The sequence below is a fragment of the Pseudophryne corroboree genome, chromosome 7, assembly GCF_028390025.1.
Source record: "Pseudophryne corroboree isolate aPseCor3 chromosome 7, aPseCor3.hap2, whole genome shotgun sequence".
Lineage (NCBI taxonomy): Eukaryota > Metazoa > Chordata > Amphibia > Anura > Myobatrachidae > Pseudophryne > Pseudophryne corroboree.
In genome coordinates, this window is record NC_086450.1 from 45,894,863 (window position 1) to 45,920,513 (window position 25,651).

Genomic DNA, 25,651 nt, shown 5'->3' on the forward strand with positions numbered 1-25,651 from the left:
ATGGCGCGCGCGCTCCATAAAAGGGGGCATAGCCACGCAAAAGGTAGTTTACCACACCATATACCCCTTATACACATTATGCACCACAATAATAGGACCCCTATCACATTATACCACACAGTATGAGCCGAAATTCACTTTATACCACACAGTATGAGCCAAATTCACATTACACTACACAGTATGAGCCGAAATTCACATTATAGCACACAGAATGAGCCGAAATTCACATTATAGCACACAGAATGAGCCGAAATTCACATTATAGCACACAGAATGAGCCGATATTCACATTATAGAGTGACAGGGAGAGTGACAGCAGGGACATGGAAAGTGACAGCAGGGACATGGAGAGTGACAGCAAGGACATACAGTAGGCACTAGGGAGAGAGAAAGGCAGCAGGGTAAGATTACCGGTTTAGCAGCGGCAGTGGTCTGCGGTGTGGTGGATGAGTATGTTGTGGTAGGCGTGGAGTGGAGGAGGCTGTGGGCCTCGGAGATAGGGCGGAGGAAGCTGTGGGCATGCAGAGGTCCGAGGGTGGGGTGGCAGAGGAGGCTGAGGGCGGCTGCAGTGGATCGGGAACCAGGCTGGCTTTATTATCCCTGCTGCCGCATCGAGCTCCTGTGACCACGGCGCTAAAATTTCAAAACTGCTGCGGACCGGCAGCCAATCAGCGTCAGATTTGAACTAGTAGCGCCGCGGTCACAGGAGCTCGATGCGGCGGCAGGGATAATAAAGCCAGCCTGGTTCCAGATCCACTGCAGCTGGGAGTCTGGAACCAGGGCTTCCAGTGTGGCGGCAATGGTAGGGGCGGAGGGATGGAGGGCGGACCGGGAGCTCAGCTTCTTTGTCGGCCCATACAGTAATGCCCCCAGCAGTAGCACCCCTTATACAATGCCTACAGTAGTAGTGCCCCTTATGCAATGCCCGCAATAGTAGTGCCCCTTATGTCCCCAGGAGTGGTGCCCCTTATGAAGTGTCCCCTTTACAATGCCCTCATTAGCAGTGCACCCCATCAGTAATACCCTTAATGGTAATGCCCCTGTGTAGTATTGCCCCCAGTAGTAATGTTGCCTGTAGTAATGCCGTTTAGCCCCCTGTAGTTTAGCCCTAGTAGTCATGTCCCCACTGGTAATGCCCCTGCAGTTATGACCCCAGTAATTTACTCCCCCCCCCCCCCCTTTAGTTTAGCCTCCCAGTGGTAATGCCCCCAGTAGTTTTGCCCTCATGTAGTTTGCCCCATGTAGTTTAACCCCCAGTGGTACTGCCCCCTGCAGTTGTGCCCCCAGTTGTTTACCCCCTGTAGTTTATCCCCATGTAGTTTGCCCCCGTTAGTAATGCCCCCAGTAGTTTGCCCCCTTGTAGTAATGCCCCCCTGTAGTTATACCCCCAGTAGTTTAGCTCCTGTAGTTATGCCCCCTTGTAGTTTAGCCCCCAGTAGTAATGCTGCCAGTAGTTTAGCCCCCCTGTAGTTTGCCCCCTTGTAGTAATGCCCCCAGTAGTTTGCCCCTTTGTAGCTTGCCCCCTTGTAGTTTGCCCCCAGCAGTAAAGCCCCCCAGTAGTTTGCCCCTTTGTAGTTTGCCCCCAGTATTAAAGCCCCCCAGTAGTTTGCCCCTCTGTAGTTTGCCCCAGTAGTAATGCCCCCCCAGTAGTTTGCCCCTCTGTAGTTTGCACCCAGTAGTATAGCCCCCCAGTAACAGCGCCGCTACTAGTACACATACGGGATGGGGGGGGGAGGCATCATACTTTCCAAGCCCCACTCCCGCCGCAGTCCTCTCTGGGCGTCCGCTCCTCAGCACTATGGGAGAGGCGTCATGACGTCTCTCCCATAGCGTGTACTGACAGAGCCGGAAGCAGGAGCTCGGCTGCCACTGTGCGGGGAGAGCCGGGCGCCGCTGATAACAGCGGGCGCCCGGCATCTTCCTGCAGCGCCAGAACATCGGGTTAGGTGTGTCGGGGGAGGCGGAACTGCGTTCTGTCTCCAAGTGGAACTGACGGAACGCAGTTCCGCCCCGTTCCGGCTCACTTTAACCCCTGTATATATGTCACCACTGTGTATATCTTATTCTGTATGATTTGATTTTGCCTGTAAATAAACAATCAGATGATAAGAGCGGTAATCTCAAGTTTGAACTTTCTTTAAGGAATCATAACTTCATAATTTCATAAGTCATATGTAAAGGACTGCATATATTTATCAGCCACTTAGTTTGTAAGCCTGACATAATATACAGTATTTGCAGACATATATGATATACGCATATTAATTAAAATATATCCATACATTAATAATCATATGTGATATATTAAATATTAATATCATTAATAAATATGATTCCGTAAATCAATATAATAAAGCTATATATCGCATCAAATTGATGTGAGCTGTAGTAATAAGTAACAATTCTGTTATCACTTTCTACATGAATAGGCTCCAGAGTGTGGTGTAAGCTGCAGTGGTAGAACTTATTAGAGACCACAATACTGGAGTTGCAATGTATAGGTCGACAGTCAATCGGTTGACTCCATATGAATCATACTTGCCGACATTTCAAATCTCCTCTCCGGGAGATGCCAGGAGAGGAGAAGCAGGTGGGCGGCAAAGAGGGCAGGGCTGAGATAATTACATAATTAAGCCCCGCCTACTTACCAGGAAAAGTGCACCGTTGGTTAAGATTTGCATAGGGGCGGAGCTAAAATGACGCGATTAGCATATGACCGTGACTTTAGGCCCCACCCCCTCTGCCAGTCTGCGATTTCGCTTTGTCTTTCTTCACATTCTGCCCACTTCACTAGGAAGTGGGCAGAATGCGGGAGGTGTGCCCACTCTTCCAGGGCTGCGGGGGACTACTCGAAAACCGGGTGTCTCCCGCAGAATTCGGGAGAGTAGGTAAGTATGATATGAATGACGTATTTAGGTTGACAGTTAGAAAAGGCCGACATGATCAAAAGGTTATCAGGTAAAAGGGAGAGAGAGTGCTTACGGTCGACAGGTTCAAATTGTCGACATGGCAATGGCGACACACATATGATCGACACTTTTTTATTTTTCTCATGTCTTTCCAACTTTGGATTGATTTATTATCCACATGAAGTACAATTGGGAATAGTAACCTGAGCCAAGGGCAGCGGTGGAAGAATGACCCACCTTGCCCGAAGCCTGGTGAGCAAAGCAAGCCCACAAGGGCACACATTTCCATAAAAGGGGTCACATATAAGCAAACATACAAAATGATACCCGAAAATAAAATAACTTGTATCAACCATTCCCATGTTGACCTCTTCCCCCTGCCGACCTTTTGTACCTGTCAACCTTAGCCACAGTCACAAGTGGACCTTTTCACACTGTCGACATAATGTATGTCGACCACATGGGGTCGACCTAATTACAATAGAACTTCTATACTACACCCCAATAGTGAAAGGAGTAAATAATACACGGGCCTATTTATAATTCAATGTTTGCAGCATTTCCCTTGAAAACACCCGTTTTCTGGGTGATACTCTTAAATATTAAGTATCTTAGGGGTCTGGCTTCCACACTGGAGGGCACATTGCTGAGTGCCAGCTCCTGCACACTGCAGTCCCAGCCTGTTGCTCCTGACTCAAGGGGTTGCCACCAGTTTATCGGGATCTTGTTTCACCTGCCTCAGGCAGCCGAAACAAAATTTATGATAAGTGACGGCTTTTCGGGTCCTTGGCTGCACACAAAAACCTTTTTATAATAGTGGATACCCCTTAAAAGCATCAGAAAAAATTGAGAAAAACTCCTCGCTCCGATGCTTCATAACGGGTAATAGGATACAGACAAGGTCAAAACAGTGACATTTAAAATGTCAACAGGTCAAAAAGTCGACATGCGTTTTTCATGATTTTTTTAATTGAAACCAACTTGTTTATACTTTACCATCCCAGTGGACCTAGAGGGGGAATATAATAGTGTCCCGGGCGTAGCGAGGCACCGTGCCCAAAGCATGGTGAGCGCAGTGAGCCATGCAAGGTGTCCACTTACACGGTGTCCATGTCAACCTATGTTGACATACACACCAAAAAACAATGAAAAACTTGTGTTGACTTTTTGACCTATCGACATTTTAAACGTCTGTATTTTGACCTTGTCGAGATTTTGACTGTCGGTCAATTTAGAAAAAAGAGAGACACCCAGTGGCGCAAAAGTGAATAAACAATATTAAAACAATAAACAGCTTCCCTGTAAAAAATGACTGTCGGTCAATTGTTGGGATTTTCACCGTCAGGATTTTGATTGTAGGCATTTCATACTGATCCCACCCAATGTTTGAACTTAAAATGAACGTATACGTTTATGTAAGTGTAACGTGCTTATTATTGCAAGATAAGTGCAGGCAAATGGATGTAAAACTAAATATCATTGTACCCAACGAGACCTTACATATTTTGGTTCCTACTAGTGATGTGCACCGGAAATTTTTCGGGTTTTGTGTTTTGGTTTTGGGTTCGGTTCCGTGGCCGTGTTTTGGGTTCGAACGCGTTTTGGCAAAACCTCACCGAATTTTTTTTGTCGGATTCGGGTGTGTTTTGGATTCGGGTGTTTTTTTCAAAAAACCCTAAAAAACAGCTTAAATCATAGAATTTGGGGGTCATTTTGATCCCAAAGTATTATTAACCTCAATAACCATAATTTACACTCATTTTCAGTCTATTCTGAACACCTCACACCTCACAATATTATTTTTAGTCCTAAAATTTGCACCGAGGTCGCTGGATGACTAAGCTCAGCGACCCAAGTGGCCGACACAAACACCTGGCCCATCTAGGAGTGGCACTGCAGTGTCACGCAGGATGGCCCTTCCAAAAAATACTCCCCAAACAGCACATGACGCAAAGAAGAAAAAAAAGAGGCGCAATGAGGTAGCTGTGTGACTAAGCTCAGCGACCCAAGTGGCCGACACAAACACCTGGCCCATCTAGGAGTGGCACTGCAGTGTCAGGCAGGATGGCCCTTCCAAAAAATACTCCCCAAACAGCACATGACGCAAAGAAGAAAAAAAAGAGGCGCAATGAGGTAGCTGTGTGAGTAAGCTAAGCGACCCTAGTGGCCGACACAAACACCTGGCCCATCTAGGAGTGGCACTGCAGTGTCAGGCAGGATGGCCCTTCCAAAAAATACTCCCCAAACAGCACATGACGCAAAGAAGAAAAAAAAGAGGTGCAATGAGGTAGCTGTGTGACTAAGCTCAGCGACCCAAGAGGCCGACACAAACACCTGGCCCATCTAGGAGTGGCACTGCAGTGTCAGGCAGGATGGCCCTTCCAAAAAATACTCCCCAAACAGCACATGATGCAAAGAAGAAAAAAAAGAGGCGCAATGAGGTAGCTGTGTGAGTAAGCTAAGCGACCCTAGTGGCCGACACAAACACCTGGCCCATCTAGGAGTGTCACTGCAGTGTCACGCAGGATGGCCCTTCAAAAAAAACACTCCCCAAACAGCACATGACGCAAAGAAAAAAAGAGGCGCAATGAGGTAGCTGTGTGACTAAGCTCAGCGACCCAAGTGGCCGACACAAACACCTGGCCCATCTAGGAGTGGCACTGCAGTGTCAGGCAGGATGGCCCTTCCAAAAAATACTCCCCAAACAGCACATGACGCAAAGAAGAAAAAAAAGAGGCGCAATGAGGTAGCTGTGTGAGTAAGCTAAGCGACCCTAGTGGCCGACACAAACACCTGGCCCATCTAGGAGTGTCACTGCAGTGTCACGCAGGATGGCCCTTCAAAAAAACACTCCCCAAACAGCACATGACGCAAAAAAAAAAAAAAAAGACGCAATGAGGTAGCTGTGTGACTAAGCTCAGCGACCCAAGTGGCCGACACAAACACCTGGCCCATCTAAGAGTGGCACTGCAGTGTCAGGCAGGATGGCCCTTCCAAAAAACACTCCCCAAACAGCACATGACGCAAAGAAAAATGAAAGAAAAAAGAGGTGCAAGATGGAATTGTCCTTGGGCCCTCCCACCCACCCTTATGTTGTATAAACAGGACATGCACACTTTAACCAACCCATCATTTCAGTGACAGGGTCTTCCACACGACTGTGACTGAAATGACGGGTTGGTTTGGACCCCCACCAAAAAAGAAGCAATTAATCTCTCCTTGCACAAACTGGCTCTACAGAGGCAAGATGTCCACCTCATCATCATCCTCCGATTCATCACCGTGTACATCCCCCTCCTCACAGATTATCAATTCGTCCCCACTGGAATCCACCATCACAGCTCCCTGTGTACTTTGTGGAGGCAATTGCTGCTGGTGAATGTCTCCATGGAGGAATTGATTATAATTCATTTTAATGAACATCATCTTCTCCACATTTTCTGGAAGTAACCTCGTACGCCGATTGCTGACAAGGTGAGTGGCGGCACTAAACACTCTTTCGGAGTACACACTTGTGGGAGGGCAACTTAGGTAGAATAAAGCCAGTTTGTGCAAGGGCCTCCAAATTGCCTCTTTTTCCTGCCAGTATACGTACGGACTGTCTGACGTGCCTACTTGGATGCGGTCACTCATATAATCCTCCACCATTCTTTCAATGGGGAGAGAATCATATGCAGTGACAGTAGACGACATGTCCGTAATCGTTGGCAGGTCCTTCAGTCCGGACCAGATGTCAGCATCAGCAGTCGCTCCAGACTGCCCTGCATCACCGCCAGTGGGTGGGCTCGGAATTCTGAGCCTTTTCCTCGCACCCCCAGTTGCGGGAGAATGTGAAGGAGGAGATGTTGACAGGTCGCGTTCCACTTGACTTGACAATTTTCTCACCAGCAGTTCTTTGAACCCCTGCAGACTTGTGTCTGCCGGAAAGAGAGATCCAAGGTAGGTTTTAAATCTAGGATCGAGCACGGTGGCCAAAATGTAGTGCTCTGATTTCAACAGATTGACCACCCGTGAATCCTTGTTAAGCGAATTAAGGGCTCCATCCACAAGTCCCACATGCCTAGCGGAATCGCTCTGTGTTAGCTCCTCCTTCAATGTCTCCAGCTTCTTCTGCAAATGCCTGATGAGAGGAATGACCTGACTCAGGCTGGCAGTGTCTGAACTGACTTCACGTGTGGCAAGTTCAAAAGGTTGCAGAACCTTGCACAACGTTGAAATCATTTTCCACTGCGCTTGAGACAGGAGCCTTCCACCTCCTATATCGTGCTCAGTTGTATAGGCTTGAATGGCCTTTTGCTGCTCCTCCAACCTCTGAAGCATATAGAGGGTTGAATTCCACCTCGTTACCACTTCTTGCTTCAGATGATGGCAGGGCAGGTTCAGGCGTTTTTGGTGTTGCTCCAGTCTTCTGTACGTGGTGCCTGTACGCCGAAAGTGTCCCGCAATTCTTCTGGCCACCGACAGCATCTCTTGCACGTCCCTCTCGTTTTTTAAATAATTCTGCACCACCAAATTCAAGGTATGTGCAAAACATGGGACGCTGTCACAGTCATATAGTCCTGAGTCTGCCCTGCTCCACTTGTCCACATGTCCGTGGTTAAGTGGATATTGGGTACAACTGCATTTTTTAGGACACTGGTGAGTCTTTTTCTGAGGTCTGTGTACATTTTCGGTATCGCCTGCCTAGAGAAATGGAACCTAGATGGTATTTGGTACCGGGGACACAGTACCTCCAACAAGTCTCTAGTTGCCTCTGCAGTAATGATGGATACCGGAACCACGTTTCTCACCGCCCAGGATGCCAAGGCCTCAGTTATCCGCTTTGCAGCAGGATGACTGCTGTGATATTTCATCTTCCTCGCAAAGGACTGTTGGACAGTCAATTGCTTGGTGGAAGTAGTAAAAGTGGTCTTACGACTTCCCCTCTGGGATGACCATCGACTCCCAGCAGCAACAACAGCAGCGCCAGCAGCAGTAGGCGTTACACGCAAGGATGCATCGGAGGAATCCCAGGCAGGAGAGGACTCGTCAGAATTGCCAGTGACATGGCCTGCAGGACTATTGGCATTCCTGGGGAAGGAGGAAATTGACACCGAGGGAGTTGGTGGGGTGGTTTGCGTGAGCTTGGTTACAAGAGGAAGGGATTTACTGGTCAGTGGACTGCTTCCGCTGTCGCCCAAAGTTTTTGAACTTGTCACTGACTTATGATGAATGCGCTACAGGTGACGTATAAGGGAGGATGTTCCGAGGTGGTTAACGTCCTTACCCCTACTTATTACAGCTTGACAAAGGCAACACACGGCTTGACAAATGTTGTCCGCATTTCTGTTGAAATACTTCCACACTGACGAGCTGATTTTTTTGGTATTTTCACCAGGCATGTCAATGGCCATATTCCTCCCACGGACAACAGGTGTCTCCCCGGGTGCCTGACTTAAACAAACCACCTCACCATCAGAATCCTCCTGGTCAATTTCCTCCCCAGCGACAGCAACACCCATATCCTCCTCATCCTGGTGTACTTCAACACTGACATCTTCAATCTGACTATCAGGAACTGGACTGCGGGTGCTCCTTCCAGCACTTGCAGGGGGCGTGCAAATGGTGGAAGGCGCATGCTCTTCACGTCCAGTGTTGGGAAGGTCAGGCATCGCAACCGACACAATTGGACTCTCCTTGTGGATTTGTGATTTCGAAGAACGCACAGTTCTTTGCTGTGCTTTTGCCAGCTTAAGTCTTTTCATTTTTCTAGCGAGAGGCTGAGTGCTTCCATCCTCATGTGAAGCTGAACCACTAGCCATGAACATAGGCCAGGGCCTCAGCCGTTCCTTGCCACTCCGTGTGGTAAATGGCATATTGGCAAGTTTACACTTCTCCGACGACGATTTTATTTTAGATTTTTGAGTCCTTTTTTTACTGATATTTTGTGTTTTGGATTTTACATGCTCTGTACTATGACATTGGGCATCGGCCTTGGCAGACGACGTTGATGGCATTTCATCGTCTCGGCCATGACTAGTGGCAGCAGCTTCAGCACGAGGTGGAAGTGGATCTTGATCTTTCCCTATTTTTGGAACCTCAACATTTTTGTTCTCCATATTTTAATAGGCACAACTAAAAGGCACCTCAGGTAAACAATGGAGATGGATGGATACTAGTATACTTATGGATGACGAGCGACTGCCGACACAGAGGTAGCTACAGCCGTGGACTACCGTACTGCGTCTGCTAGTATAGACTGGATGATAATGATATAAAAAATATATATATATCACTACTGCAGGACAGGTATATATTGTATAATGACGGACCTGCTGGACACTGTCAGCACTGCAGACTCCTAAACTACTAGTATGAAGAAGATAGAAAAAAAAACCCACCACAGGTAGGTATACAATTATGGACGAGCGACTGCCGACACAGAGGTAGCTACAGCCGTGGACTACCGTACTGCGCGTCTGCTAGTATAGACTGGATGATAATGATATAAAAAATATATATATATCACTACTGCAGGACAGGTATATATTGTATAATGACGGACCTGCTGGACACTGTCAGCACTGCAGACTCCTAAACTACTAGTATGAAGAAGATAGAAAAAAAAAAAACCACCACAGGTAGGTATACAATTATGGACGAGCGACTGCCGACACAGAGGTAGCTACAGCCGTGGACTACCGTACTGCGCGTCTGCTAGTATAGACTGGATGATAATGATATAAAAAATATATATATATCACTACTGCAGGACAGGTATATATTGTATAATGACGGACCTGCTGGACACTGTCAGCACTGCAGACTCCTAAACTACTAGTATGAAGAATATGGAAAAAAAAAAAACCACCACAGGTAGGTATACAATTATGGACGAGCGACTGCCGACACAGAGGTAGCTACAGCCGTGGACTACCGTACTGCGCGTCTACTAGTATAGACTGGATGATAATGATGTAAAAAATATATATATATCACTACTGCAGGACAGGTATATATTGTATAATGACGGACCTGCTGGACACTGTCAGCACTGCAGACTCCTAAACTACTAGTATGAAGAAGATGGAAAAAAAAAAACCCACCACAGGTAGGTATACAATTATGGACGAGCGACTGCCGACACAGAGGTAGCTACAGCCGTGGACTACCATACTGCGCGTCTGCTAGTATAGACTGGATGATAATGATATAAAAAATATATATATATCACTACTGCAGGACAGGTATATATTGTATAATGACGGACCTGCTGGACACTGTCAGCACTGCAGACTCCTAAACTACTAGTATGAAGAAGATGGAAAAAAAAAAAACCACCACAGGTAGGTATACAATTATGGACGAGCGACTGCCGACACAGAGGTAGCTACAGCCGTGGACTACCGTACTGCGCGTCTGCTAGTATAGACTGGATGATAATGATATAAAAAATATATATATATCACTACTGCAGGACAGGTATATATTGTATAATGACGGACCTGCTGGACACTGTCAGCACTGCAGACTCCTAAACTACTAGTATGAAGAAGATGGAAAAAAAAAAACCCACCACAGGTAGGTATACAATTATGGACGAGCGACTGCCGACACAGAGGTAGCTACAGCCGTGGACTACCGTACTGCGCATCTGCTAGTATAGACTGGATGATAATGATATAAAAAATATATATATATCACTACTGCAGGACAGGTATATATTGTATAATGACGGACCTGCTGGACACTGTCAGCACTGCAGACTCCTAAACTACTAGTATTAAGAAGATGGAAAAAAAAAACACCACAGGTAGGTATACAATTATGGACGAGCGACTGCCGACACAGAGATAGCTACAGCCGTGGACTACCGTACTGCGCGTCTGCTAGTATAGACTGGATGATAATGATATAAAAAATATATATATATCACTACTGCAGTACAGGTATATATTGTATAATGACGGACCTGCTGGACACTGTCAGCACTGCAGACTCCTAAACTACTAGTATGAAGAAGATAGAAATATAATGAATGACGGACCTGCTGGACACTGTCAGCAGAATGCGTTTATAGAATAAAAAAAAAAAACACCACACGAGTGTTTAACTTTTTCAGGCAGACAATATACTGGTGGTCACTGCTGGTCAGTCACACTGGCACTCTGGCAGCAAAAGTGTGCACTGTTAAATATGTACTCCTGCTATAACTGCTCCCCAGTCTCCCCCACAATTAAGCTGTGTGAGCAGTGAGCACTACTCAGCACAGTCAGATATACATAGATGATATTATCATGCAGCACACTGAGGCTGAGCACAGATATGGTATGTGACTGTGTATCGTTTTTTTTCAGGCAGAGAACGGATTATATTAAATAATAAATAAAACTGGTGGTCACTAGTATAACTATCAGCAAAACTCTGCACTCTCTGAGTACTCCTAATGCTCCAGTAAATCAAGTGTCTCACTCTCTATCTAAACGGAGAGGACGCCAGCCACGTCCTCTCCCTATCAATCTCAATGCACGTGTGAAAATGGCGGCGACGCGCGGCTCCTTATATAGAATCTGAGTCTCGCGATAGAATACGAGCCTCGCGAGAATCCGACAGCGGGATGATGACGTTCGGGGCGCGCTCGGGTTAGCCGAGCAAGGCGGGAAGATCCGAGTCTGCCTCGGACCCGTGTAAAAAGCGTTAAGTTCGGGGGGGTTCGGATTCCGAGGAACCGAACCCGCTCATCTCTAGTTCCTACGTGCTTTTAAGCTTAAACTACTTTGAAAGTTATTCAAATGCCAGATTGTACCTAGACTTTCCAAACTTACCAAATGTACCTACAGTATGCATTGGACCATACAGAACCTATTTTATGGAATTACCTATAAAAGAGACCTGTCATCAACAAACAAACATTGGCAGTTCAGTTTTGTAAAAGCTCCCGCAGAGTTCCCTCCCCCCCCCCCCCCCCCCACCTCACCAGACCCCACCCCCATTAGGGCTGTTTCTTGCACACAGCGCTGAAATATCTAGTTACAGCACTGGTAGGAGAGATGCCACTTCCCCCGTGCCTTAGGCTTAGTACATCTCCCACGATGTTTAGTCATTCACAGCAGTCATTGCACCAACTGAGCTTGCAATCTGTATTCTCTCACAAACTCTAGAATTTATTTTTCTCAGAAGCCAATGAATCTACCACTGTGTTTTTGGAGTGTGAGAGGAATCCACAGAACATAAGAAAGTTAAGTTGTTACAAGAAATTCAAAAACAAATGAACCAAGTTAGGGAATGGCATCTTTTGGATAGGACAAGAGTTCACCACATGGTTTACACAAATTCTACACTACCTAATGATTGGTTGTTCATAATCTTCATTATGTATATCACTTTGAAATGCATACCCCGCTCTTAGCAGACAAATGAAAAAAGTAATTGCAACTAAAAAGAAATTGAACGTAGTGCTGTTAACCCCTGTCACCTATACACCTGGGTCACATGCATGAAAATCTATACAGAAATACCTCCCTGTGGTTTAACCCCTCACACACACCCCGATCTTATGAGTCTCAACCTTAAGTATTTTAAGGAATTAAAAACCCCTTCTACTGTCACGCCTTCTTTTCCACACCCAATTGAAGGAAGGGATATGCATCCCTGCCAGTAGCGTGAGGCTGGCAATCATCATTCAATAACAGGTGATGTATAACTGTAGAGGTTCCATATTCTATCACCAGTAGCGGATCTTGCCACGGGCAAGCAGGACTTTTGCCCGGGGCGCCGCCTTCCGGAGGGCGCTGGCGCCATCCGGAGGGCGCCGCACCGTGGCAAGATCCGCCACTGCTGCCCGCTGTGTCCCCCGTCCGCCTCCGCTGCCCGCTGTGTCCCCGCCTCCTGTGAAGGGAACTAGACGTGTAGCGTCTAGTTTCCCTTCGTGGAGAGTACCTTTGCTGAGCGGTGCGCGATGACGTCATCGCTCACCGCTCAGCATTCAAGCGGCGCTAGTAATGTACAGGGGGCGTAACTGACCACGCCCCTGTATTAAGCCACGCCCCATTTCCTGCCCGGGGCGAAGAGCGGGCTTGAACCGGCCCTGTCTATCACAGCCCTTACACAACCTATGATTCATTGTGGTTAAGAAACATTTCAATTTAAGGGTTAATGGGCCTGATTCAGGTTGGATTGCAAATTCTGCTAAGTAGCAGAATTTGCAATCCTTGTGAACGAAGGGCAAGGCCGCCCAGCATGCTGACCGCCGCCCCCCCCCCCCCCCCCCCGCCGCGCCCCCCCCCCCCCTCTTTTGATCAAGCAGAAATTGTGATTGCATCGCAATTTCTGATTCATCGTAGATATTAGGGTTGCCTCTTTCCGGTGCAGCTTTGTGATCACGGCAGATGCGTGTGACATCATGCAGTCGCCGCGATCATGGCCCCATTCACGCCACCACGCCCCCCATTTTGATGCCACGCCCCTGCAATACTCAGACTCCGCCTAGGAAATGAGGTGTTGACGCCCCCCCCTTTCACACACACACTCTGCAAACACCTCTGCCTGATTGACAGGCAAAGGCGTTCGCATTTTCTGCAAGCGCCCGCATCCTTTACATAATTTTTGCGGCTGGAACGCTTATTGTGATCCAACCTGAATCAGGCCCAATGTTAATAAATGATGAACACATGTGGACTGTTGAAGCTAAAATTATAATGTTTCTGTATTGCCTACTGGTTATGGGGGTAATTCAGACCTGATCTCTAGGCTGCGTTTTTGCACAGCCTGCGATCAGGCCTAAACTGTGAATGCATATGCACCGCAATGTGCAGGCGCGTCGGTCCGCAGCGACGGGGAGTGCCGGGCAGCGACGGGATTGTGCGCAAAAATCCCATCGCACCGGCGATCGCAAGGAGATTGACAGGAAGAAGGCGTTTGTGGGTGGCAACTGACCATTTTCCAGGAGTGTCTGGAAAAACGCAGGCGTGTCCAAGTGTTTGCAGGGCGGGTGTCTGACGTCAATTCCGGTCCCGGACAGGCTGAAGTGTTCGCAGCGGCGAGTAAGTCCTGGGCTGCGCAGAGACTGCACAAAATCAGTTTGTACAGCTCTGCTACACATGCAATCACACACTTGCACAGCTACAATACACTCCCCCTGTGGGCGGTGACTATGCGAACGCAGGAATGCAAAAAAAACCCTAGCGAGCGATCAGGTCTGAATTACCCCCTACGTTTTAATGTATGCCATCTCTCTTTTAGACACATTTTCTTAGCTTACTCGTTTTAGGCGACTCCTCATAGAGTTTATAGAATATGCATAGTGATCACAAATTATAGACTTTGATTGCCAGGTGTCTTGAATCTTGTGATCATGAATCACGCCATGTAGAATAACGAGTGCAGAGTAAATGTTCTCAGTGACCTCGGACGTAATGACATTTTGGACATACCTGTAATGGCATTTTAGCTTTCCCCTCGGGTGCCTATCTCTATGACTACTGTTATCTGGTATCGATGCTATCTGATGGACCATGGCCTGGTCACTATCTCCCTGGATGAACAGAAGCGACTCTAGACTCGAGAGCCATTAATTAGGATAGATTGCCACCTGTTGGGGGAACACAGTTATTCCAGCCATTTATGACGTCACTGGAACTTCCCCTTCACTACCTAATTAGCAAATGGCATCCTTCTATTATAATTATGTACGCCTTATCTGTAAATGATTTATATGATGACTATGTGAAATTATATATATATATAAATATATATATATATATACATACATACATACATTTGCGTTTCTATAATGGGTGCAGTGTGTGCGGTGCACACGGGCCCCTGGGTCCCCGGGGGGCCCACACTGCACACACTGCACCCATTTCTCCTATACTTACCTTTCCGGATTCCATCGCTGACCGTGTGTGGGCCTCCTCCTCTACCGTAGCCGTCGCGCCGCTGCTAGTGCACTGACCACTAGAGACTCTGGCACGGTGCCAGAGCCTAGAGCGCATACGCAGGACTCCAAAAAAATGGCGCGGTGGCCATTTTTCGGAGTCCTGCGCATGCGCTGTAGACTTTGGCACTGTACCAGAGTCTACAGCGCTCAGAGCGCTGGCAGTGGCGCGACAGCTACGGGAGAGGAGTGGGCCCACACACGGAGTCTGCACACGGGTCCCCTCCTCTCTAGAAGAGACGCCCCTATATATATATATATATATATATATATATATATTGTAATCCTCTGTGCCTAAAGCCAGAGAGATATCACGATTGACTTCTTTCCTAATACGTGCCATATCTCTGAATACACAACGACCTTGTTTATCATCACAAGGAACTGAAAGAGAATTTTCTTTAACAGATGAAACCTACAAAAATACAGAGAGAACATACAAACGATACACAGATAGAGCTCTGGTTGGGATTAGTGTCTCCTCCTGTATGCCAGTGGGGACACCTGATAATACTTTGGCCTACTCAAAGATGTAGGGGTACAGTATATTTACTAAAGTACGGGTTTCAAGAAGATGTGGCTCCTAGCAACAAATCAGATTCTAGCCTTTTAACTTCTAAAAGGTGTTAGCTAAATAATAAGTAGGGGTAAATTTACTAAAGCTTCTAAAACAGAGAATTGGTGATATTGCCCATAGCAACCAATCAGATGCTATCTATCGTTTCTCTATTGCCTTTTAGAAAACGATAGACAGCACCTGATTGGTCTGCTTTAGAACCTTTAGTAAATTTACCCCATATAATCTGATTGGTTGCTATAGGCAACATCTTCACTTCTGATAGCCGCACTTAAATAAATATAAATATACCCCCTATAATACCAGCATTACAGAGATAGAGGCAGTGGATAGTAGTGTCAAATTAAACCCCAGTAGCCACTGCTGTCGCCTAATGTCTTTTTTATTAATAGCATTGGATGTACATCTTCCATGGCTTTTTTAAAATAAGGTTCTGTCTCCATTATATGAGTGACCAGTTCCTGAGCTATACAATATTTTTGTAACCCAAGCACTAGACGAAATGACACTTGTGCACATGAATGCATTGCTGTTACACTATTCTGTCATCTGTATTCTGTGTACAGTACATGACTGTCTTGTGACTCCTCTGTCTAGTGCAGCTGCGGGGAATATAACACCCGCGGGCGCCTAGCAAAGAAGGAATAAACTGACCATTGCCTGCGGACGCACCCACCAGCTGCCAGAACAGATGTCATAGCAAGGCCTTCTCACTGCTTGTTCTGCTGCAGTCCTGTGAGTCTCCCTCATCGGTGATTACAGCTGTGGTAAGTATCATAGGCAAAACTGGGGGGTGGTCCGGGGGTGCACCAGACCACCCATTAGCCTGAAACCTCGATTTATTAATTGAATTAGTGTCCTCCTGGTCAGAAATGCATTCGCTGACTGGGAGGACTATAACCGCACTGTAGATCCCTGTCTCCGCCCCCCCATGTTAGCAACTAATTGAATGTTATTGCATGTGTGTGGCATGATGTGATGACATCACGCTGCACTCACACCTGTCAGAGCCCGCCTGCCGGAGTTCCGCCAGTCCTCCCCTGCACTCCACCTCCCGCCCACCACCAGCTCATGCTGCAGGGAGCGTCCTCTTGCTGCAGGGAGCATGACCATGATGTGTCACGTTCCCTATTTGATCAGGCTGCTGCTCTCCACCTCACGCCACCGGCTCCCGTTCCTCAGCTCACAGCTCCAGCCACCTCACCCTGCCGGCTCTAGGCCCTCAGCTCCCGGCTCCCAACCACCTCACACCACTGGCTCCCGGTCCTCAGCTCCCAGCCGCCTCAACCCGCCGCCTCCCGACTCCCAGGAGGTAAGGGGAGAAGACAGACAACCCTGTGATATTATTAGAAGGGGGGGGGGGTGCTAGAAGAGACACATTGAGAGGCTTGGGGCTTGGCGGGAGGGGAGTGACACTGATAGACATAGAAGGGGTACACTGAGAGACACGGGAGGAAAGGGAGAGACATATTGAGAGGCATGGGGGGAGACACTGAGAGACATAGAAGGGGCAGAGACAGTGAGAGACTTGGGAGAGACACTGAGAGACATAGAGTGGGGAGAGACACACTGAGAGACAAAGGGGATAGAGACACACTGAGAGACATAGAGTGGGGAGAGACACACTGAGAGACAAAGGGGATAGAGAGAAACTGAGAGAAATAGAAGGGGACACACACTGAGAGACAAAGAAGGGGGAGAAAGAGTAACTGAAAGACATAGGAGGGAGGACACACTGAGAGACATAGAAGGGGACACACACACACACACACACACACACACACACACTGAGAGACATAGAAGGGGAAACACACACACTGAGAGACATAGATGGGGAGAGAGACACTAAGAGACATACAAGGGGGGAGACATACGGAGAGACACAGAGTGAGGGGTGTGCACACTGAGAGACACAGAATGAAGGGGGGGGCACAATGAGAGACACAGAGTGAAGGCAGCGAGACACACAGAGACAAATGAAGGGGAGAGACACACTGAGAGATAGAATGAAGTGGGAGAGACACAGAGACATAGAATGTGATGGTGTGCTGAGAGACTTTGCAGGGGAGGTGATGGTGTGCTGAGAGACTTTGCAGGGAGTAAGTTATGGTGTGCTGGGAGATGACACAGTGGGAGATGATGGTGTGTTGGGAGACGTCACAGGGGGAGGTGATGGTGTGCTGAGAGACGACATGGGGAAGTGATGGTGTGGTGAGAGATAACGCAGGGTGAGGTGGTGGCGTGCTGGGAGACAATGCAGGGGGGAGATGATGGTGTGCTGAGAGACATCACAGGGAGAGGTGATGGTGTGATGAGAGACATCACCGGGGTAGATGATGGTGTGCTGACAGACGATGCAGGGGGAGGTGATGGTGTACTGAGAGACGTCACAGGGGGAGGTGGTGTGCTGAGAGACAATGCAGGGGGAGGCGATGGTGTGCTAAGAGAAGATGCAGGGGTAGTTATGGTGTGCTGAGAGATGATGCAGGGGTAGGGGATGGTGTGCTGAGAGATGACACAGTGGGAGATGATGGTGTGTTGGGAGACGTCACAGGGGGAGGTGATGGTGTGCTGAGAGACGACATGGGGAAGTGATGGTGTGGTGAGAGATAACGCAGGGTGAGGTGGTGGCGTGCTGGGAGACAATGCAGGGGGGAGATGATGGTGTGCTGAGAGACGTCACAGGGAGAGGTGATGGTGTGATGAGAGACATCACCGGGGTAGATGATGGTGTGCTGACAGACGATGCAGGGGGAGGTGATGGTGTACTGAGAGACGTCACAGGGGGAGGTGGTGTGCTGAGAGACAATGCAGGGGGAGGCGATGGTGTGCTAAGAGAAGATGCAGGGGTAGGTGATGGTGTGCTGAGAGATGATGCAGGGGGAGGTGATGGTGTGCTGAGAGAAGATGCAGGGGCAGGTGATGGTGTGCTGAGAGAAGATGCAGGGGGAGGTGATGGTGTGCTGAGAGATGATGCAGGGGTAGGGGATGGTGTGCTGAGAGAAGATGCAGGGGTAGGTGATGGTGTGCTGAGAGATGATGCAGGGGTAGGTAATGGTGTGCTAAGAGATGATGCAGGGGGAGGTGATGGTGTGCTGAGAGATGATGCAGGGGGAGGTGATGGTGTGCTAAGAGATGATGCAGGGGGAGGTGATGGTGTGCTGAGAGATGATGCAGGGGTAGGTGATAGTGTGCTAAGAGATGATGCAGGGGGAGGTGATGGTGTGCTGAGAGATGACACAGGGGTAGGTGATGGTGTGCTGAGAGACATTACGAAGGGGGGGGTGATGGTGTGCTGAGAGACGACACAGGGGGAGGTGGTGTGCTGAGAGACGTTGCAGGGGGAGGTGATGGTGTGCTGAGAAACGATGCACGGGGATGTGATGGTATGCTGAGAGACGATGTAGGGGGAGGTGATGGTGTGCTGAGAGACGATGCAGGGGAAGGTGATGGTGTGCTAAGAGATGAAACAGGGATAGGTGATGGTGTGCTGAGAGACATCATATGGAAAGGTGATGGTGTGCTGAGAGATGACGCAGGGTGAGTTGATGGTGTGCTGGGAGACAATGCAGGGGGAGATGATGGTGTGCTGAGAGACGTCACAGGGGGAGGGGATGGTGTGTTGAGAGACATCACCGGGGAAGGTGATGGTGTGCTGAGAGACAATGCAGGGGGAGGTGATGGTGTGCTGAGAGACAATGCAGGGGGAGGCGATGGTGTGATAAGAGAAGATGCAGGGGTAGGTGATGGTGTGCTGAGAGACAATGCAGGGGGAGACGATGGTGTGCTAAGAGAAGATGTAGGGGGAGGTGATGGTGTGCTGAGATGATGCAGGGGTAATTGATGGTGTGCTGAGAGACGTCGCAGGGATAGGTGATGGTGTGCTAAGAGATGATGCAGGGGGAGGTGATGGTGTGCTAAGAGATGATGCAGGGGGAGGTGATGGTGTGCTAAGAGATGATGCAGGGGGAGGTGATGGTGTGCTAAGAGATGATGCAGGGGGGAGGTGATGGTGTGCTGACAGATGACACGGAATAGGTGATTGTGTGCTGAGACTTCACAGGGGTAGGTGGTAGTTTGCTGAGAGACATCGCAGGGGGAGGTGATGGTGTGCTGAGAGACGTCGTAGGAGGAGGTGATGATGTGCTGAGAGACGATGTAGGGGGAGGTGATGTTGTGCTGAAAGATGACACGGGGAGGTGATGGTGTGCTGAGAGAATACGCAGGGGTAGGTGATGGTGTGCTGGGAGATGATGCGGGGGAGGTGCTGGTGTGCTGAGAGATGATGCAGGGGGAGGTGATGGTGTGCTAAGAGATGATGCAGGGGGGAGGTGATGGTGTGCTGACAGATGACACGGAATAGGTGATTGTGTGCTGAGACTTCATAGGGGTAGGTGGTGGTGTGCTGAGAGACATCGCAGGGGGAGGTGATGGTATGCTGAGAGACATAGCAGGGGGAGGTGATGGTGTGCTGAGAGACGTCGTAGGGGGAGGTGATGATGTGCTGAGAGACGATGTAGGGGGAGCTGATGTTGTGCAGAAAGATGACACGGGGAGGTGATGGTGTGTTGAGAGAATACGCAGGGGTAGGTGATGGTGTGCTGGGAGATGATGCGGGGGAGGTGATGGTGTGCTGAGAGATGTCACAGGGGGAGGAGATAGTGTGCTGAGAGACATCACAGGGGGAGGTGATGGTGTGCTGAGAGACGTTGCAGGGGGAGGTGATGGTATGCTGGGAGATGATGCGGGGGGAGGTGATGGTGTGCTGAGAGATGACACGGAGTAGGTGATTGTGTGCTGAGAGACGTCACAGGGGTAGGTGGTGGTGTGCTGAGAGACATTGCAGGGGGAGGTGATGGTGTGCTGAGAGACGTTGTAGGGGGAGGTGATGATGTGCTGGGAGATGATGCGGGGGGAGGTGATGGTGTGCTGAGACGACACGGAGTAGGTGATGGTGTGCTGAGAGATGTCACAGGAGTAGGTAGTGGTGTGCTGAGAGACAACGCAGGGGGAAGGTGATGGTGCGCTGGGAGATGACACGGGGTAGGTGATTGTGTGCTGAGAGACGTCACGGTGGGAGACGATGGTGTGCTGAAAGATTACACAGGGGGAGGTGGTGTGCTGAAAGATGTTGTAGGGGTAAGTGATGGTGTGCTGAGAGAACAGTGGGGTAAGGGGATGGTGTGCTGAGAGATGACACAAGGGGAGGTGATGGTGTGGCTGAGAGATGATATAGGGGGCAGGTGATGGTGTGCTGAGAGACGACAAAGGGGGTAGGTGGTGGTGTGCTGGGAGATGTCGCAGGGGGAGGTGATGGTGTACTGAGAGACGACACGAGGGGGAGATGGTGTGGCTAAAAGATGCAGGGGGAGATGGTGTGGCTGAGAGATGCAGGGCGAGATGGTGTGACAGAGAGACGCAGGGGTGCAGGATGTTAGTCTGGTTAAACCGCTGTCATATGATACTGACCTTGTTAATATTCCTACACAAACAGGCATCTTCGAGACGATGTGATCTCCTACATGAATAGTGAATACCAACTGATGACACCGTCTGCCTTAGAGTATACAGTTCTTCAGAGGTTCCACATTGTGAGAAACCAACAGATAGGTAAGGTGCATGTGGAATTGAAAAGAATGTTCCCAGTGTGACGAGAAACAAGTGGTGTGCCATGTTGACACGCACCATTTTCAGTGACCACGCCCCTTCTGGTATGTGGAAACGCCCATTTTCCAGTGCACGCCTTAGGTGCGTGCATTCCCAATATTGTTCCCCCTCAGCTACTGTAATCTTTTGATTGAGGTAGCCCATTGTAGCCATTGAGCTACAGATTGCCCGGAACCCTCCACCAGAAATGGCCTCAGTACATCGTGGTCACGTGTGACAATATATGTGCAGAGCCCACGGCAGCCCGCAGAGCACATCGCAGGGATAGGCTCCTTTCAGAGCCCCTGTCCCTGCAGGTACAGTACCAGGTGATACATACACCCAAAGGGATCGCTTATTGCAATGCGATCCTGGGAGATAAGATCCCGCCTAGATTGTATTCAATATGTGATCATTGATAAATTGCCCCCCAAGCCTTAGAACAATACTGGTACATCAGCTTTTGGTACAGTATATGTATAATAACCGACAGATATATTGTTACAGGAAAAGAATAAGAGCTGATGCCGGCTCCCCTGGTTACACATACATTGCCTAGTGTGTTCCCAACTTTAGTCATTTCCCATTTATGCAGATGCGGATGCATTCAGCTAACCCATCAAACAGAGACTATAAAGAGGGACGAAACGATGTGACAAATTACAAATTAATCCATTAGATCAAATGAGTCACACACAGCTGCGTCTGTTGGTGGTCGCCCGTTTGCGAGTTTATGCAAATGGAGCTACGAACTCCTTCCATAGTGTACATCTGTGCGGCCGAAAGTGCCAGGACTGAGACGCCCACATTTAGCGCCCATGCATGCGGTGATTACATTTGGTGCATCCTTGTACACCACCATCAATATTTGCACTAGCCCTATGGCAGGTTACGTTTCTCTGTATGACCGTGGCTCCTATGCCCGGGATCCAGTCAGGAACCCAGCGGTCGGAATCCCGGCAGTCAAAATACCGACACCACTCAGAATGCAGACACCGGCATACCGAATAGGGTCACAAGACCGACGCAGGAATCCTGACTGCCAGGATCCCAGACAAGTGTGTGCCGGGCCGTATGAGAGGTAAGCCGCGTGGAGGAGGGGGGGGGTGTTAGGTTTAGGCTGGGGGGGTTAGGCATAGGCTGCGTGGAAGAGGGGGTTAGGTTTAAGCACCCCAGAGAGGGTTAGGTTGCGGGAGGAGGGGGAGAGTTAGATTTAGGCTGCTGGAAGGGAGGGTTAGGTTGCGGGAGGAGGGGGAGGGTTAGATTTAGGCTGCTGGAAGGGAGGGTTAGGTTGCGGGAGGAGGGGGAAGGTTAGATTTAGGCTGCTGAAAGGGAGGGTTAGGTTGCGGGAGGAGGGGGAAGGTTAGATTTAGGCTGCTGGAAGGGAGGGTTAGGTTGCGGGAGGAGGGGAAGGTTAGATTTAGGCTGCTGGAAGGGAGGGTTAGGGGACCACTGGGAGAAGGTAACTATACTTGCCTTCTTCTGTCAGGATTTTCAACATTGGGAGGCTGCAGTCGATATTCTGACCACCGGCATATCAATTCCAACCCACTATGCCCATCACATTCCTGCAGCATTTCCATCTAGCAGCACTTTGTGCGCACACTCAGGGTGACACATGCACCGTAGGGTTTTTCAGACATTTTTGCACATACGTAGTTTCAAAAATTGCATAACTATGTGACCATTGGCATTTTGAGCGTCTCTTAACCAGGCCCAACATGTTCAATATAATATTATTGGGTGTGGATTAATAGATTGACATAGTTACGCAGGGGAGCCGACAGCTGTGCTGGGCCCAGGTACTCGGAGGGGGGCGTGCCCAATGCAGGGAGGTATATCCAGCCCCCCTCCTTAGAAAAAACAAAACAAAAACTGAATCTGTGTGGCCACGAAGTGTCCCTGCACGCCGCACAGGGGGGCACCAAATGAGACTAATGGGTGGCAGGGTGGGCGGCTGAGGGAGAGGGGGGATACGATCGCTCACCCCCCCCCCCCCCCCCCCCCACATCATGCAGGGAGAAAGAGGACACTGCTCTCCAGATGCCTCTCTCCCCACCGCAAGCACACAGCAGCATATGTGCTTGGCTGCAGTTGCGGATTTAAGGGTCAGGTTGCCCCTAGGCACAAGATTAATTATAATATTATAAATAGACACAAACAGTCATAGTGACATAGTTAATTAGGTTGAATAAAGACAAATTGCCAATCGAGTTCAACACCATACTGTATTTACAGTAGGTAAGTTCACTACAATGAAGTCACAAGTTGCAGGGATGGAGGACTGATAAAGGTGGCGCAGGAGAGTGAGGGCTCTATCCAAGGTGCACCAGCTAGTATGTACAGACGTGTCCCTTCTTATCCTGCATATAATGGTATGCAGTTATAGTCCCGACAGCCATTGAAATACTGACTGTCGGAATCCCGACCGCCGGCTAGAAACCCCACTTGGGTGGTGGTCCACGCCACCACCCGAGGGGGAATAGATCCTTGTGGTGACCGGTGGTCCACGCCACCACCCAAGGTATAATAGATCCTTGTGGTGACCGGTGGTCCACGCCACCACCCAAGGGGTAATAGATCCTTGTGGTGACCGGTGGTCCACGCCACCACCCAAGGGGTAATAGATCCTTGTGGTGACCGAAGGGGACACGCTGCGCTCGATGTCAGGTTTCCGGTGTCAGTATTTTGACCACCAGGATCCCCACAGTCAGGAAATCATACTGATCCACATATAACCACCTGCCGTGTGCTTGCGCATCTCGGCAGTGATCATATGCATTTTGCTGCGGCTAGTCACAGCGTGTGACTGCTACCAGTGCTTTCAGCGGGAATGGATGTGCACGCGCGTGCCTTGGAACAGGTGGGGGCACGCTATTCGTGGCAAACAAGTCACGTTTACCGTGACTCCTATGCACAATGAGGGTGGACACATCTGTAAAACATTAAGGCATGTGCCTCACATGCCTACTGTGAAATCTGCCACTCAGTGGTGCAAGTAGAAAAAATGTCTTACGGGTACTGCCAAAAAAAATGGGTGTGGCCAATGAAAATGGGGGCATGATACAAATATGGGGGGAGGGGCAGATACACTTATGACCCCAATAGTGCCAGATACACATTGCCCCAAAGTGCCAGATATACATTGCCCCACAGTGCCAGATACACATTGCCTCACTGTGCCAGATATACATTGCCCCCAGAGTGCCGGATACACAAATGTCCCCAGAGTGCCAGATATACATTGCTTCACAGTGCCAGATACACATTGCCCCACAGTGCCAGATACACAAATGCCCGCAGAGTGCCAGATATACATTGCCTCACAGTGTCAGATACACATTGCCCCACAGTGCCAGATACACAAATGCCCCCACTATGTCAGATATACATTGCCCCCCAGTGCCAGATACAGAAATGCCCCCACAGTGCCAAATATGCCCCCAGTGCCAGATACAGAAATGCCCCCAGTGCCAGATACACATGTTCCCCCAGTGCCAGATATGGCCACAGTGCCAGATAGACATGTCTCCGCAGTGCCAGATATGGCCACAGTGCCAGATACACATGTCCCCCCAGTGCCAGATATGCCCCCAGTGCCAGATACACATGTCCCCACAGTGCCAGATATGCCCCCAGTGCCAGATACACATGTCCCCCTAGTGCCAGGTACACATGTCCCCCCAGTGCCAAATATGCCCCCAGTGCCAGATACACATGCCCCCCCAGTGCCAGATATCCCCCCAGTGCCAGATATCCCCCAGTGCCAGGTACACAAGTCTCCCCAGTCCCAGATATGCTCCCAGTGCCAGGTATACATGCCCCCCCAGTTCCAGATATCCCCCAGTGCCAGGTACACAAGTCCCCCCAGGGCCAGATATGCTTTCAGTGCCAGGTATACATGCCCCCCCAGTGCCAGATATCCCCCAGTGCCAGGTATACATGCCCCCCCCCAGTGCCAGATATCCCCCAATGCCAGGTATACATGCCCCCCAGTGCCAGATATCCCCCAGTGCCAGATATGCTCCCAGTGTCAGGTATACATGCCCCCCCAGTGCCAGATATCCCCCAGTGCCAGGTACACATGTCCTCCCAGTGCCAGACATCCCCCAGTGCCAGGTATACATGCCCCCCCCCTGCTCACCACTGCCGTCCTGTGTGTGTGAGGGGAGGAGAGCGCAGCCTGCGCCTCTCCTTCCCCTCAGTCTCCGGCGGATGCGGGTGTCTCAGTTTAATTCAGAGCCGATCCGTGTGACAATCAGAGCTCGCTGTGCGAGCTCTGATTGTGTCACGGGCAACGCTGAATTGAACAAAGACATCCACACACGCCGGAGACTGAGGGGAAGGAGAGGCGCAGGCTGCGCTCTCCTCCCCTCACATTAGTGGCGGTGCGGCGGGGAGCGTCGGTGAGGGAGGAATGGAGCGGCGGTCCGTCGGTGTGGGTACGGCGTACCCACGGCAAAATTCTTAAGGGTACGCCGTACCCCCCCGTACCCACACACTTGCACCACTGTTGCCACTGCTGTGGAAGGGGGGGCCAGCGGGACCGAGGCTTCCCCTCGGGCCCCTCCAACAGGCTCGGGTCCATGTAATGAGTAC

General features: G+C 49.6%; 1 long non-coding RNA gene across 1 annotated transcript in view; it reads left to right on the top strand.

Annotated features, from left to right (window-relative positions):
* Nucleotides 1–25,651, top strand: part of LOC134943345 (uncharacterized) — a 68,677-nt gene that overhangs the window by 41,092 nt on the left and 1,934 nt on the right. Inside the window, exon 2 of the long non-coding RNA XR_010181484.1 lies at nt 20,901–21,016. This is a non-coding gene — a long non-coding RNA (uncharacterized LOC134943345). The remainder of the gene's footprint in view (nt 1–20,900; nt 21,017–25,651) is intronic.